The 16,459-nt window shown below is 36.2% G+C and overlaps 1 long non-coding RNA gene across 2 annotated transcripts in view; it reads left to right on the forward strand.

The window, feature by feature from the left end:
• The window catches only part of LOC140251829 (uncharacterized), a 328,692-nt gene that overhangs the window by 297,397 nt on the left and 14,836 nt on the right, over positions 1-16,459 (forward strand). The window contains exon 7 of one of the 2 annotated variants that reach the window (XR_011903473.1): positions 10,694-10,759. The exons of the other annotated variant lie outside the window; for it this stretch is intronic. This is a non-coding gene — a long non-coding RNA (uncharacterized lncRNA). The remainder of the gene's footprint in view (positions 1-10,693; positions 10,760-16,459) is intronic. 2 annotated transcript variants of the gene reach the window in all.

The raw sequence follows: 16,459 nt of genomic DNA on the forward strand, positions 1-16,459 counted from the left end.
ATTCAAATTACAGGTGCTGATAATGAGGTAAAACCGCAGGTTGGTAATGACAATAATCTTCTGCTCCCTGCCCCTGAGAATCTAAAACCAGGAATCCATAAGATAAATTGGCCCTGGAAGGTGCAAGTAGGACCCAAGTGGTGTGGCCTACTTGCACCTTGGGGGAGACTATTGGAGGTGGGAGGTTCAGTTACCCCCTCGGTGATAGGTACATGGCCTACTGACATCGTGGTCAATACTCCGGTCTTTATTGCTAAAGGGACACCTATCATGTCCCTATGGCAGATCAGGACTCCTCCTCTGGTGCCAGATATAGTTACACAGCCACAGATATCTGGCCAGAGGGTATGGTATCGGAGGCCGGGACATAATCCGGTGCGAGCAGAAGTATTGACCCAAGACAAGAATACGGCCTGTATCTTGCCCTGGAGGGCAGACCTTCCTCTCCTGGTACCCTTGAAACATCTGTATTACTCTCCCTAAGATTCTAAGCCTCTAGGACCATCAGAGAACAATTTGTGTGGACTGATGAAACGCAAATGGACCTGCACCTCGAGATGGCTTGTCTCCAGTAACATCTATCAAGCACTGGCCCACGGAAGATCGTGAATACCCATCCAATCATCATTTGAATAACATCAGCATTCGGTGCGACGGGAAATTGTATCAGCGTCGCGTTGGGTCTCTGTGATAAGGGAAAACTCACCTAATCATTGGTTCACGCTGTGAAGGGGTGGAGTGTATGGGAGATTGGTAATCACAGCCTGAACCTCTGATTAATCAGCTGAGGCAAGTATGGGGTCAGCTGTGGGAGCACAGGTGAGAGTGATGTAGCTGTGCTCCCGGAAGGGGTGGAGCTTGACTCCATCCCCTCTGAGACCTCATTTAAGGGCTGACTCCCACTGGAGCAGTATCTCTTGGAGATCGCTCACCAGGGAGGACTGCCTCAGCTGCTTCAGTCAAGGCACCACCGTTGGTGAGTTTTCCCTTTACTCATTCACTTATATACCTTCTGTACATTTTGTTTCCATCTGTACATTTAAAACCAATACAAAAGTCTTCCCCCTTTGTCCTATCATTGTCTACCCAGGTATAAAGCTGGCCTCCTTCCTGCCAATAAGCACCCTTCAAGTATTGGAAGGCCACAGTGAGATCCCCAGAGCTTCCTCCAAGCTAAACGAACCGAGCTTCCTAGCCTTTCTTCATAGGTTTCATAGCTCTAGACCTCTGATCATCTTCATGGATTTCCACTAGATCCAATCCAACAGCTCCATGTCCTTGTGCTGAAAGTCCTAGGCCTGGATGTAGTACTCCAGATGGGGCAAAATAGAACAGAACAATCGTCTCCCTGCTTACTACCACCCTTCTTTAGATGTTGCCCAGGATACTGTTGGCCTTCCAGGCTACAAGAACACTCTGTTGGCTCATGTCCATCTTTTCATTCATCAGGACTTGCAAGTCCTTCTTCACAGTGCTGCTCTCAGTGAGTTCTTCTCTCAGACTATACACACATCAGGACTGCTCCAGCACAATAGCAATATATTGCATTTGGCCTTGTAGAACCCCGTTAGATTCACAAGGACCTATGTCCTTCCAGATGGCATCCCTTCCTCCTGTTGTCTCAACTGTACTATTCAGCTTGGTGGCATCAGCAAACTTGCTGAGGGTACATTTGATCCCACAATAAGTCTAATGCTGTGAGGCTTCTGAAAATGTTATTTGCACTGAGAATAACGATGCCACACCTGGTTTGTCCAGTGATTGCATGAGCTGATTTAAAATGTTATTTTTTAACTAATTTTCACATTCGATTTCTAGATATGAAATGCTACAGTATAAAAAGAATCAAATAAAATTATATTTTTTGTCATCTGAGATTTTATTATACAGCTTCTGAATTTACTTTTACACCTTGCATAAGGTGATAAATGAGTATTTTCCAATAAGAGCATCTATTTATTCACACACATTCTAGCCTCATGGTTTTGGAATACTAATTTCAGCTACTGGTTTTAAAGTGTCAAATCTCAGGTGATTACTTTCTCAGTGTTCATTTTTTGGAACACTGCTTTCAAACATCATGGAATTTAAATATAGTTATGTCAGCAGCTCAACACAAACTACATTAGAACACCATTTTTCTTTGCTTGTTGAAATAGTTTTTGCACATAACAATTCATGTTCTTTTTCTTATGGATTCATTTTTATGCATCCACTTCATCTGTAGACAGTGAAGTATACCCATTATGGAAGAAGTGTTGCATAATTTTTCTGTGGCAGTTGTCTGTTTAAAATGGATTTTGTCATACCTACATGCTACTGTCTAGTTGTTCCTCAACAGGGGAAAGTGTGACACAGTAGGTAAATAGGGCATGTGTAAAAGTTGTGAAGTTCCAATTTTTGCTCCACTAGAGAATGTTTAACTTTTTACTGTCCTCATAAGCACCTTGTCAGAAGATCAGCTGAAAAAATAACGTTTTAATACACTTCTGCTTAAAACAAGTCTGAGGCAAATCCTGACCTGAATATCCCCACAGTATGGATACATATGTGATATATCATGCTTATACTACAATTAATTTTAAAATGGCAGGCTATTTCTCAAAGCCCTCAATGAATTCTCAGTGAATCTCAGACTGCTCCTGTGAATTTCGACTCATTCTTCATATCAGCAAAAATAAATTTCTTTCTTCATACCATTTCTTTTCAATCTTACATTTATTTTAAGATGTGCAGTTGCAGACCTGAATTATTTGACGTCTGGCATTTCTGATCAGTATTTTTTAATAAAGTAAATAGGTCTAACTCCAAATGCTAAACGGGGGCATATTCTTTCTCTTGACTTAACATACAGTCACTGAAAGGTGAAATACAAACCTTGACAAGCTGTCTGGCATTAGACCAACTCTTGAAACTGCACACGAAGCTCTTTGATACATGTTTATCTATTTATACAAAATAAAATTGATATCATTTCTTCTAAAAATGTTAATTTGCTGTGCATTTGAAGAGTTAAGAGTGTGTTGCAGTTCTATACAAAACTTACTTTACACTATCTATAATATCTTGGGTTTAGCTTTTCCCATAGGTATAGAGCATGTGCAACTGGGCCCTAACCCAGTATGGTACTTCATCCAATGGCACTCTAGAAGACATGCTTTGATGTCATGAAATGTTGGTTCTAAATCATCACCAGGAGTCTTGTTCTTCCCTACAGTTGCATTAACACCTATCTCAAACAGCAGGCACCATATGTGTGAAGATTAGCTAAACTTTATTTAAGACAATACAGAGAACTGAAAAGGGATTACTGAGCATCACTCTATAGTCCATACAGTCCATAATGATGGGCAAAACAACTGTAACACATTGCTCTCTCCTGCATCCCAAAGTAATATTCTCAAACCAAGTGAATCAGCATGAAGTCACAGCAAGAATGAAGCAATGATCCAGATCCCAGTCTACGGTCTATCTGAGTGTTTCAAAAAGCGTTGATGTCAATTAGTGCAATTTTTCTGCAAGGAAGAATTTAATTCCACACCTTTGCTTCACAGGCACTTCCACATTTCTTCAGATGCCCCTCTGCTGCCATCTCTCACAGGGCAGCAAAATATAATGGAATATCAGTGGGAAGATTCAACCTCTACTGTCATACCACCAACAGCCACCTCCAATGTTGTGGGCCAACATAATAAACTAGAAGGCATTACATTTGAATATTAGAATATGATATTGGAACAGAACAGAACATGACTAGGCATTTTTATTGGCACCCCTAACCCTATAGAAGTTTTAGAGATTTATAGAGATTTTCATTACCTTTTAGATGAACTAGCTTTTTGTTTTTTGGGGTTTGTTTGTTTGTTTTGAGGGTGTTTTTTTTTCTGTTTTATTTTTTTTTTGTTTTTCTAATACCCTTTAGATATGCCGTGAACAGCTTAAAGCTGAAAGAACATACTTATGGAATTTAAATGCAGTTAAAATGCATCGCTTTGTTGAAAATGAAACACTTCAGATGAGTGAATACTCTTCAAATCATTGTCTTTGCTGCACTGAAGAGCAAAACCACATTTCTGAACCTTAAATGTGCTGTAAAACAAATGGTTTGTCTTCCACACAACTTTAGCTCTGGTTATGGTATCTTGATCAAGTAAGAATGCCTTAAAACATTCTCAGTATTTTTTGAGCAAGGAATGAGATGGTGCATTAGAGACTCATGCAAATACTGTTTGCACACACCCATCATCTTTCTAGAAAACCTGGGCAGTTTTCTTCTTATATCCTCTTCAAAATTGTGTGGGAAGTAGTGAAAATAGCTCTTAAATGATAAAGAGAATTTTGTCATCAGGATAGATTAAAGATTTTGACTAAATGAATTATCTTGCTGGAACGAGCTTCAAACTGTACATCATCAAAATCATTTATTTGACACTCTAAGTCACTGCATTTGTCAAGGTGTGGCTACACAGGATAGATTTAGCTATTTCCACAGAATCCCTTCCCTTTGCAGAAATATGTTTTGTTTGACAGCTGAAGCTCTGAGATGAAGAACTGAAAGAAGATACATGACCATACAGAACAGTGCAGATGCTTACAAATAAGACAGAAAAGGACGTGTTCTGCCCCACTGAAGAGGAAGTTGTATGGCAGACTTTTCTTTTGAGTCCTTTAGAGTTCACTGTTTCATCTGAATGACTGTCATCCTAAGGTAGTGCCATTGTATAAATGAGACTTACAGAGGGCTAGATACCTTATTCTGGCATTTTCCTCTGACTTTTAATAAGTTACTTCTATTCCAAACCTTCCTTCTTGACTTTTGTATATCGCATTTTGTTACACTGTGAATTGCCCATGATCATCTGCTTTTGTGATGTTTTTTTATAGTTGTCTTGAAGCACAATAGGCCCAATTCATGTTCAGCCCTTCCAAGGAATTGCAGACTGCAGCTACTTGTAGGCATTCCATTGGCACAAGGTGATAACTTTTCCTCAAGCATTTATGATAGATTTCTTTCAGAGCAGGCTCCTTTCCTTTCTAGTTACAAAAGAGAGTGCCCCAGAAGGAACAAAATAAATGTTCAAGCATTTACTCCCAGAACTAAATCTTTAACATTTTTACAATGGTTTTGATTGAAAGAGAGACTAAATTCCAGGCTTCACTTTACAGTAAATGCCCTCAAGACTAGGCTGGAAAGTCAAATTTCTTCTGATCTCTTTCTCTCTCCATCAGACACACCCCCCAGACACAGAATAGGAGGCAGATAAAGTTCCTTATCCAGGTTAGTTTTCTGTTATTGCCCTCTAGATTGGATTTGGATTTCAAATACCAAAAGGCACAGAAGTTAATTCTTCCATTTACACAACTGCTCTCCCTCCTGATAGTTTTACAAAAACAAATGCTAAAGTTACATCCATGCTCATCTTAAATAATATTTGTAGATTTCAATGTCTTCCCCCCTTAAAAGAGGGCTCCATAAGTCAAATATTACGTGAAAAATTCATGGTATCATGGTCATTTTAGAAACCATAAGATACCTCTTTTTGGAAAGAAAATCTATACAGAAAAAATTAGTGCCTTTATAAGTTTGATTCTTTATAATAATTCATATTGGACTAGTCCCAAGTGAAAAAAGGGAGGAATGTGTTACTTGAAGTAGTAGAAATTAGGGGGGCAGATGTAAGGAAAAGTTCAGGAAACAGTTTTAATACTTTCTTTTGATAGATGCTTAATGTAATTCAGTATGTGATCAGGTGTGTTAGGAACACAAATATTAGTGAAAAAAAAAATAAATAAGAAGCAGTCTGTGAACAGCAACAAAACACAAATTAAGCTTATTGATTAAATTGTGGTTTAACTTTCCAAATGCTTGAAATTTAATTACAATATTCAATACTGAGAGATTTGATATGAGGTGTCAGCCTTGACTTATAACTTTAATTTCAGAAGACATTAATGATCTCAATACTAGAAATATATAACCAAACAAATGTGACAATTTTTAATTATTGTTAGAATTTAATAATTTACAAGAAGATCTCAATTAGTAGAACTCAATTATTTCTGTAAAAATTAAGTTCTGTCTGGACTCACTGCTACAGATTTGCCACCATTATTTATTTTTATTATTAATATTTTCCTTCTGATTTAGGAACCTTTCAAAATGTAGCAGTTCATGTCTCTTTTTAAAGTGTGAATACTGAAGAAAAGAGGAGGGGATGAACATCAACATGTTGTTGTGTGTGCATGTAAATGTTTTTTACTGTGTATGCTTATTGGCTCCGATTTGCTTCTATTTCACATTTCATTCAGATTAATATTTTCAAATTAACATTTGAATTGTCATTCTTTAAAATAGCATTTTTTAAAATGTTGAAATTGAATTTCTTAAAAAAAAAAAAAAAAAAAAAAAAAAAAAAAGTGAATAAATAACCATTAGAAGGATGGATGTTCCCCCCTTGTTTTCAACCACTTCTTTGTTATATGAAAAACATGACAAGTCAGATTAACTTACTTAAGAAATTCTTTCTCTTCATTAAAGCACAATTCATTTATTCATTTCCTCTTTTTACCAAGTTTCTCTTTGTTAGCTAAAAGTTCCATTCTCTTACAATATTTAGAGGAAAAATCAAAAAAAGTCTTTGTTTTAAAATGTATTTATGTAGTTCATTCATTTTGTCCTTTTAATATATAGAATACATTTGCAGCATGTAGGAGACATCAGACTTGCTGCACTGAGCTGTCTGATCTTTATATATTACTGGTGAAACTGCATGAGGCAAACACATATTAATTTTTATTCAGACCTTGGAAATGTAGTTCATGGACTGAAAACTCATTTGAATACAGGAAGGTATCCCTGAGTAGAAATAAGCTATTCAATCACTTTCACAGCATACGACTCCCAAATATGTGTGGGTCATATGGATAATAGGAAGATCCTGCTGAAATGCTTAGTGCCACTAGAAAGAAAGCAGCCAGGCTAAACCATTATTAAGATATAAATAGGCTTGTAAACAATTTAATTGCATAAAGAGTTGGTTTTCTTGGGACTGCAGCAATTTGCATAATGAACTGCAGCAGTAGCCCTAACAGCATTGTGTTAACTGACGTCAAGTGAGACTGTCAACTTTTGCAATGCCAGACAGAATTTGCTCGCAGTCGTTTCTTTACAGAGAAGGAACTCAGAGAAGGAAAACTGTGACAGAGCATTTTTCTGCTTGTTTGCTTTTAGGTTTGCATTTGACCCCTTTTTTTTTTTTTTTTTTTTTTTTTTTTTTTTTTTTTTTTAATGATTTATCAATGTTGCTAAACTACACAATTATTTTGAAATAATATCCTAATGATAATGATTTCCTTTCCTATCAGAACTCCAATTTCATAAAGAAGCTTATCAGTCTACTATATCTTGCTAAATGTACCCAAAGTAAAGATTTAGATTTGAATGTTTCAAGTTTTAGGACAAATATTCTTTTAAATCAATATTCTTTTTGCACATGTAATTTTGAGTCTTGACAACAGAGAACCCCAGGACTAGAAGGAACCATAGAAGCCCTCTAGCACTATATCCTTTCAGATCAGGTCAGCCATTAATTCAGACCTGGTCATTTAAGGTTTTATCTAGTCTGATCTTGAAACCCTCCAATAATTCAGATTCCACAGCCTTTCTGGGCAGTGTGTTACATTTCTTCATTACAGCTTAGATCTGCTCATCATTTTGAAGGAGCAGCTGCAATCTAGGCATATTATACTCTAGAGATATTACAAAAGCCACAAGATGTACTAAAATATCTCACATGGTATAGAGGGAAGTAACAAAGGTGATGCTTTTTGAAATTTCACCTAACAGTAAAGAAGGATTAAAGTCCTGGTGTTAGAAAGTGTGAAGTACAGGGAATAATCAGAACTGTACCTGATTATCTTATTTTGGTTAAGTTTCAGTTGTGTTTTGAAAACATTAAAGCGCGGCAGTGTTTTAAAGGAAACTCACTCATTCTCATGCACGTGTCTGGGAAGATACCTATACCTCCCATATCTAATGAGGTACTCCTTGTAACAAAGCCCAATATGCAACTTGCCTTATTCATATTGAGAGTAAAATACTGGCTTGTACCCAGCCACACATCCACCATCAACTGCCTGGGGCCTTTTCTGCAGGATGCTTCAGCCAGCCACATCCATTCAGTGCTGATGCCTTGGGTTATTCCAAAGTGCAGAGCATTGGGCTTCTCCTGGATGAATATCTCATGAAATGAATCCACAGCGTTTTTAATGGTGTCATGTCGTGTTTGCCTCTTCATACTCCATGTAGTGTTTCATCCATGCTTGCTTGTTGGAGTTGAGCCTTTTTACAGCACACCACAACATAGAATCATAGAATCATAGAATCACAAGGTTGGAAAGGACCTACAAGATCATCTAGTCCAACCATCCTCCCTTTACCATACCTACAGAAAACCACTAAACCATATCTCCTAGCTCCCTATCCAGACACTTCTTGAACACTGCCAGTGATGGCGACTCCACCCCCTCCCTGGGCAGGCTATTCCAGTGCCTGACCACTCACTGAGAAAAAAAATTCCTTCTTACATCCAGTCTAAATATATCAATACTATGATTGGCAAGACAAGATTTGCATGAAGGAGTTATGCTTAGTAATTATGGAATTAATCATTAAACTAATGTTACTCATAGCTACAAGCAGACATTGTTAAGCTGACATAAAACTATGCACAGATGCTCTTTTCCACTTGTAGTTAAGGCAGTTCAGCTCATCACTCCCAGCAAAATTATTTGCAAAATGAATATCTCCCAAATATGAGAATTTTTTATAATTTCAGGTTATAGTCATAAAATAATGATGAATAAACAAAAAAGAATATACTTTTACACAAGTAAAAATGCATATATATGTTGATATTAAATTAAGAAAACCACAGCTGCACAGCTACATTAATACAACATGTATTATAAATTTAAATTAGGCTGAAAAATATAAATATATATTATATATATATATCCAAAGAGAGAAAAACAGTGTTACATTTGATATATATATATATATATATATATATATATATGTAACACTGTTTTTCTCTCTTTGGATATCATGATGAACCCTATATCCCTAACACAGCCAACCTTCTGACAGAAAGGGTTTTTTTGGAGTAGATTACAGATAAAAAGGCCTAGTCTTCTATACATGCATTTTAAAATGGGGCCCTGGGAGACTCATCTAATAAAAATAATATTCCTCACTGGCAAAAACTTTTAGTAACCCCCTTCTCATCACTTTTCCTTTGGTTCAGAAACAGTAATTCCGTTTTAATGCTTAAACTGTGAAACATTTATCAAATATGGTAAACACTGAACTGAAATTACCTAGATGTAAAAAGCCAAAATCTTTGTCTATGGGAAATATTTCCATAGGCCACAATTTGCTGACAGAGCACATAAAATCGTTTTATCAGTTTTGAGGCCATCAGCAGCTGGTAAAGATTTAAGGTTGATGAATATATTAGCAGTGCATTCAGTGATGCCTTTGGATTTTACTGTTCTTGTGATTCATTTTATTCAATTTCTCAGAGTGAATAATATCATTAAAACTGAATTCTTCCAAAGAGAACAACACAAACATATCAACTAAATTCATTTTGAATCCATTTCCCTTCTCTCTTTCAGCCAGTGCTCTTGGTCAGACACTTTGGAAGATCATTTCCTGGACAGAAAAAGAAAGAGAAATGCTATTCTAACTAAAATTATGCTGCATATAATATTTCTGGAGAATTATAAAAATCGTGTTCACAATAGTGGCTGATTGCTCCCTGTATTTTCATTACTCTTCCCTATTTTGATCTATTCATGGTGGCATTGGAAGGACAATCAAAATTTCACTTCTGTGGGTCTCTGGGTAGTTAGATAACTTATTTTTTTCAGCATGCGGAAAACTGTTTCCTAGTTTCATAGTCTTCATAAATGGGAAATATCCATTCACTCACAGTGATTTCAGCCATGAAAAACATAAGAGTAAGGTCTGTGAGATTAAAAGTTCACGCTACAGTCATGTTGCACCTTTTAGCTGCAGCTGAATTAGGTGAAAAAGTTATTACTTTAATTTAACCCCTGCTGCCACTATTGATCTCAAAATAGGACATTACACCCCTTTAAGCCTTCCAGCATAACCAGTTCTGTGATGTCTCCCTAGGCAGGTTCAAGCCTATTAATCACAAAGATATATAGACCCTCAATACAAACATATTCTAACTTGTCTATCATCTAATCAATTTAGAGAATTATTACATGTGTAGTTATGCTGGCATATCTGAAGGGTAAGTAATCTTTGAGGGAAGAAAAAGAGGAAGCTGATGAGTCCTGTGAAGCAAGGCTGAGGAGAATGTCTGTGCTGAGATCCTCTTTTTATTGCTTAAACTGCAATACACAACAGCTTGGTCTATGGCCCTATGGCTTCTCCCATAAGAAGACATAAAAGCATCAGATGTGACAAGTAGAAGTATGCTGACAGCTGAGCTGGGAATAGCTACAAGAAAATGCTAACAGTTCTCTACATCAGCTTAAGAGATGGAAGATAATAAATACCTACTTTGAGGTTCAAAGTCTCCCTTTGTGGGTGGCACAAACATTTTCCTTCTGTTGTTTCATTGAATAACTTACGATGATTCATTATTTTCTTTCTCAGATATTGCCAAGGATAATGCTGATGACAATGAAATTCTTCTTTGGATGACAACTGTCTTATTAAAAGGTAGAATTAGGGGCTGTTTTTGCAAATTATGGTAATTCAAATCTGTTGTATCATAAAGTAACCAATGGCATTGGGAAGACTCCCTTCTCTGCTCCTCTTGAGTAAATAGGTTTTAATAGTTGTACATTCTTTATACAAATTTACTAATAACTAAGTTGTATGATGTCCTGGTCTCTGATTCCACAGCAAAATGACATGACGTACTACATCCAAACCTGAACTCTCCAAGAACACTGTCCACAGTCCAAGTAATACCCAGGAGTTGATGTTGGTGTGCTGGTAGCACAGCACATGTAACATCTTAACAGTGTGGACAACAGTGAAACGGTGCTCGGGGTGCATGTCCTGAATGGACTGATTTTGTTAGTGCAAATGTTATAAACATCTGCAACGTTTAAATCCTGTTTAAGCACTGCATCTTTTACTAACCAATTCATGGATATCTTGAAGGAAAATAAACACCTGGAAAAAAGCCCTCAGTGCTTTGTGGGGATATTTCTGAAATGCTCATTGGCATTATGTTAAAATCAGCTGGGCCTCAACTTCTTTGAAGTAAGAAGAAACATGTTTTTTAATGCATTTAGCTGTGTAAACTAAGCAAAAGAACAAGACAAAAGCACAAAGGTAAGCATCAGACAGAGGGAAGGACAGAAGGAAGACCTTCAGTCTTAAGAGGAACCCTTACTTTCTAAAAGGAGTCAGTGAATCAAGGGGATCAGTTATAAATTCAGAAGATTCTGAACAGATTGACTTTCAAGTACTGTGGAATCAAAAAGAACTGGCAGCATTTTTTCTCTCGCTTTCATAGCAGAAAATAATCTCGGTTGCTATTTAATTAAAGTTATGGTGTCGGGATATGCAGTTCAGAAGATATTTTAGAAGAATTCATTTTGTGGAGCATATCTGTGCTTGTTTTCATAAAAGATTAGGCAGAAGAATGTACCTGAGAATCTTGTGAATGTTAATAATGTCATGTTTGGTTGAAACATTTAACAGTATTGCCTAATTTTACTTTTATATGTTGCTGGTTTTCTCCTTTGTTTTTTTCCAGCTCAAATACAGCAAATTACATAACAAATTATAAATATGATTTCAAAAGTGGTTTAGATTCTTCCAGATGTGAAATTCAGAATGCAGTTTTTTTAGTATAAACACTGGTACAGATGTTCTCTCTACAGTGAGAGTCAATACTTACGCATTCATGTCAGTATCTTCTCATTATATTGTAAGTAGCTGCATGCAGCTCGGCTGCCTTTCTGTGCAATAAAAACTATGTGAGCAGATGGCAGAAACACCAACCTTTGGTTGAGGAAGCCTAATTGGAGGAAATATATACCATATTACACACTCTAAACAAAATCCACACACTCTAAAAAATCCACACTGCTTTTGGATTGAAGTTTTTTTCCAGTATCACCAACTTGGACTGCCAACAACATCAGAGCATGTAATCATAGAACATGCCAAGTTGGAAGGGACCATGGAGTCCAACTCCTGGCTCCGCACAGAACCACTCAAATTTCAGTTCTTATATCTGAGAGCATTGTCCAAATGCTTCTTGAAGTCTGATAGCTTGACGTTGTGACCACTGTCCTGTTCCATTAACCAAACATCCTTGGTAAAGAACCTTTTCCTAACACCCAATCTGACCCTACCTGGATGCAGTTCCATGTCATTCCCTTCTTTCTACCATCAACCATGTAGACCAAGTCTCTGAGAGTGCAGATTCACCCTTCCAATACTAGGCTGAAGTCTAAAAGTGAACACAGAACTAAACTTTCTCTGTATTGTAAACACTTGGACTTATATGACTGTTTCAGAAAATTGAACATAGATGAAAAGTCTCTTGTGTTGTTTTTTTTTCTCATTTTTTGTGCAATATCAAGGCACGATTTTAACAATTTCTAGTACAGCACTCTATGCTTGGCGAGAAGTTGTGCTTTTCAGATATTTTATTTTATTACCTTAGAAAACCAGCTAAGTCATTTTCACTGTCAGCTGTTTATTTGCAGTGTGATTTTTCTTGTGGGTTACAGACACAACACATCAAATTAGAAGTACAATGGAAAAGCCTAAGCAGCAAAGAGACATGACAGACCTCAGAGGCATTACTTGGTATTTACACTGTGGGGAAGGATCTATAAAGTCTCTAGAAAGATAAATTGCTAGTTTTTCCTAAGTACTGTGTACTGCCCAGAAATTGTTTCAGCATTTGCTGTTGATAATTAAATAATATTGTTTCATTATTAGATTCTGAAATACAGTCCATTAAAAATTAATTCACTTGCCTGTAGCAAAGAAATCTAGTTACAGCATTGCACTGTATAAAGATTCTGGCAATAAGTAATTAATTAACAGTTAAAACAACTTTATCCTGTTACTGCTAAAAACTGATAAGCATTTCAGGATAACCACATGGAAAAGTCAGTAATGCAACATTTCCTCATTCAGGAAGTAATCAGTATGAATTCAGACAACAATTTTGAGTGCCAAGTCCAAATTCTTACAATCCAGTTTAAAAAAGGGAAATCAAATGACCTCCTTTTATTGCGCCAGAACATCAGATCAGTTGATGATTCCTCGACTTAGAAGCAGTGTTCAAGAACTATATTCTTTATTTTCTATCTATAGCTATGAATACCTGTAATCGGGTTATCTAGATTTATCCGTGATAGAGGCTGCTGCCCCTAAAAGGGGAGAAATGAACAAAAACAACTTTGAAGTGTCAGTAGAATATTCTGTAGATCTATTTATAATCTTAGAGAAGAGTTCATAGGAATAGCTTGAACTCACAGCTCCACATGATTTCTACAAATTAAACATTATGTTTTCAATATTTGCTTTATAAAAATCTGCTGTGATTTACTCTTTGATCATTTTACTTTAGTCAAAAAGTATTTGTTACTATATATTAGCTGCTTATGCAGGACTGGAATGTAAGTGGATCAGAAAACTACTTTCCACAAGAAAATGTACAGATATCAAGATGACAGATTTTCAAGTATATTTTTCTTCTTATTTGTGTTTGTTTTGGGCGCTTTTATTAATATATATACTAGCTTGCAAATCTGCAATAATAATCAAATTCTCTTAATGTCTTTCTGAGAAGTCATGAAGTTAACGTGAGACTGGCTGAAATTATTCCATCTCTTTAGAATGAAGCAATCCTTAGGTTAAAAACACACAGTGTAAGCAAAAGTTTGAGAATAACTGGCCACATAACTAGTGAAGAGTTACCTCATGCAGGAACTAGTGATAGATATCTGATACATCAAAGATGAAGAATGCTTTCAACCCATGGAAAGTCAAAACATTTCAAACTAGAATAATATGCACATTAGAACAAATGAAGTATAATAAGATATGAATAAAATACATTTAATGAAAGCTTATTCCAAAGTATATTGCTATGTATTCCTTGCCATTGCAAAGTGAAATTTTTCTGTAACAACACAACTGTGCTAAGAAAAAATGACTTCAAAATTGGATTATTGGACGTTGACCATTTTAAATCTCTCAGATTAGTCAATCACTCCTATTTCATGTGTTCTTAAACTATAATCATTTCCTTCAATCTATATAAAACACAATTTAAAACAAATTTGGTAATCCCAGTATCTATATTCGTAATGTAAAACTGTGACACATCTTCAAATGTCAACGTGATTTCTTGAAACTAGGCTTCTTTAATACTCTATTAACTTAATAACAACTCTAGAAAATTATAACTTCATGCTTCTTTTCTGATAAGAAATAAGATTGCTGAGGTAATGTAAGTGTTCTGTCTCAGCATTAAAAAAATTGCATTTTTGTACTGTGAAACTGAGAATATGCACTGTGTACCCTGGGACAGAAAGAGCATACAGGATATTTGCTTAAGCAAGTAAATCCCATGTAGTGTCAAACTGCCTAAATCATCAATATATGCACTTAGTGCCGTCTTTATGCTGATGGTTCATGAGATAGGTCCTCGGGGTGAATAATCTTCATAACTGCCTGCACAATTTGTTCTGTTGTTTGCTTTGTTTGTTGTAAGAACAACCAGGATAGAATTAATATCTACGCAATGTGAATGATAAAAACATCACTATCCAGCTCTTGGAAACTTGACCTCATGAGTGTAACCCTGTTTGTTTATATAGACGAGGTCTTCCATGGGCAAATGCATCCCTTTGTTTGCAGGAGATATTCTCATCCTGAGGCAAATAACTCAAAAATCCTCTTTTATAAGGTTAGACGAGCAAAACTACCTCAAGGAAGTTGGAGGGAACTGTGATTATGAAGGCCATCAGGGTCAGTGGCCTATTTTTACATTTAATATCAAGTGTCTTTCTGAAATCCTGTCCCCATGTTTGGGGACACTGGCTCCAGGACAGGTTCATTTGACAATTATTTTCAAACTCTCTTTTTTTATAACATTGTTTTGGCTTAGAAAACAACAGCCAACTTCAGCCTCGATTTTGCAGTTATTACTGGACAATCACAAAGCAAATATTAATCATATTAATGACAACATACATCACTGAAACGTTAACCTTCAAACCAATAACTCAGATTCTATGGATCATTTCAGTTCAGGCCTCTGAATTCGAAATGACCTTTCCCTGTCTAAGGAAAAATTAACAATGTCCCATTTAAGTCACAGTTTGTCAGTCCTGATGGTCAAACACAACCAGTCAGTGCAATTTGGACTGGCATCTATGAAGGCAAAAAAAACACCCAACTCCCTCAAGAGTACAAACAAAGCACACACTATAAAAGAGCACACAATATAACAGAGCACTGTGGGCAAAGACCATCAAAAGGAGGAGACTACATTTGAAATGAATATTATCTACACAAACAGCCAGAATTTTGTTGGTGAAAATTTCAAGGCTCTTAAATATTTAAAAGGTAGCAAGGCTGGATATATGCTAAACCATCTTTGACTAAAATTTTTCCCTGTTTGAGGAAGGAGAAAAACAGAAGGAAGTTTAGTTTATGCTATTTCATATTGTCTACTTTGTCTTTTCTTTTTCCTTTTTTTTCCTTCTCAACAATGTTGGGTTAGAGAAACAAGTATGGAGGGTGCAATCATGTGCATGGCATTACTGAGATTCTAACAGTGTCAGTGATAAATCTGTTTTGTAGAAGTCACCATATAAGTGTATCTCCAAATATCACTGGTGGCGTATGATAAATCAATCTTTTTGTATATTAGCTTAACCACTAGGCAGTCTTAAGTTGTTGGGTTGTGTTTGGGCTTGGGGTTTAGTGTATAATCCTGCTGAGCCTTTCATTGTGGCAGAGAGAGATGAGGAAATAAGGAAGAATATTACAGAGCTCATGAAGAAGTGAAGTTTTTGTATAGCTCCTATAGCCTTGGCTTTTCAGATATCTTTTGCCTTGGTGAAGAAGAAAAGCAATCACTTTTGCTCATTCTTAGCAAGATATGACTGAGCAAAGAACCTTGAACATTCAAAGAAAGGGAAGATGATACTTAATCAAATCTGAGTTGGTTGGTTGGTTGGTTGTATAAGTCACATTTACATTTTGCTTCCATTCACTTTGAATCTGATCATGATGTATGTTATATTTTCTCATGCAGAACATTTGGCCAAGAGTTTACAGATACAGTCCATTTGAGTAGTGAGTGTTTTGGGCTAGAAACTATCAACTCGTTCCTCTTTCACACAATGAAGTTTTAATCTTAACCTGTAA

The sequence above is a fragment of the Excalfactoria chinensis genome, chromosome 4, assembly GCF_039878825.1.
Source record: "Excalfactoria chinensis isolate bCotChi1 chromosome 4, bCotChi1.hap2, whole genome shotgun sequence".
NCBI classification, from domain to species: Eukaryota; Metazoa; Chordata; class Aves; order Galliformes; family Phasianidae; genus Excalfactoria; species Excalfactoria chinensis.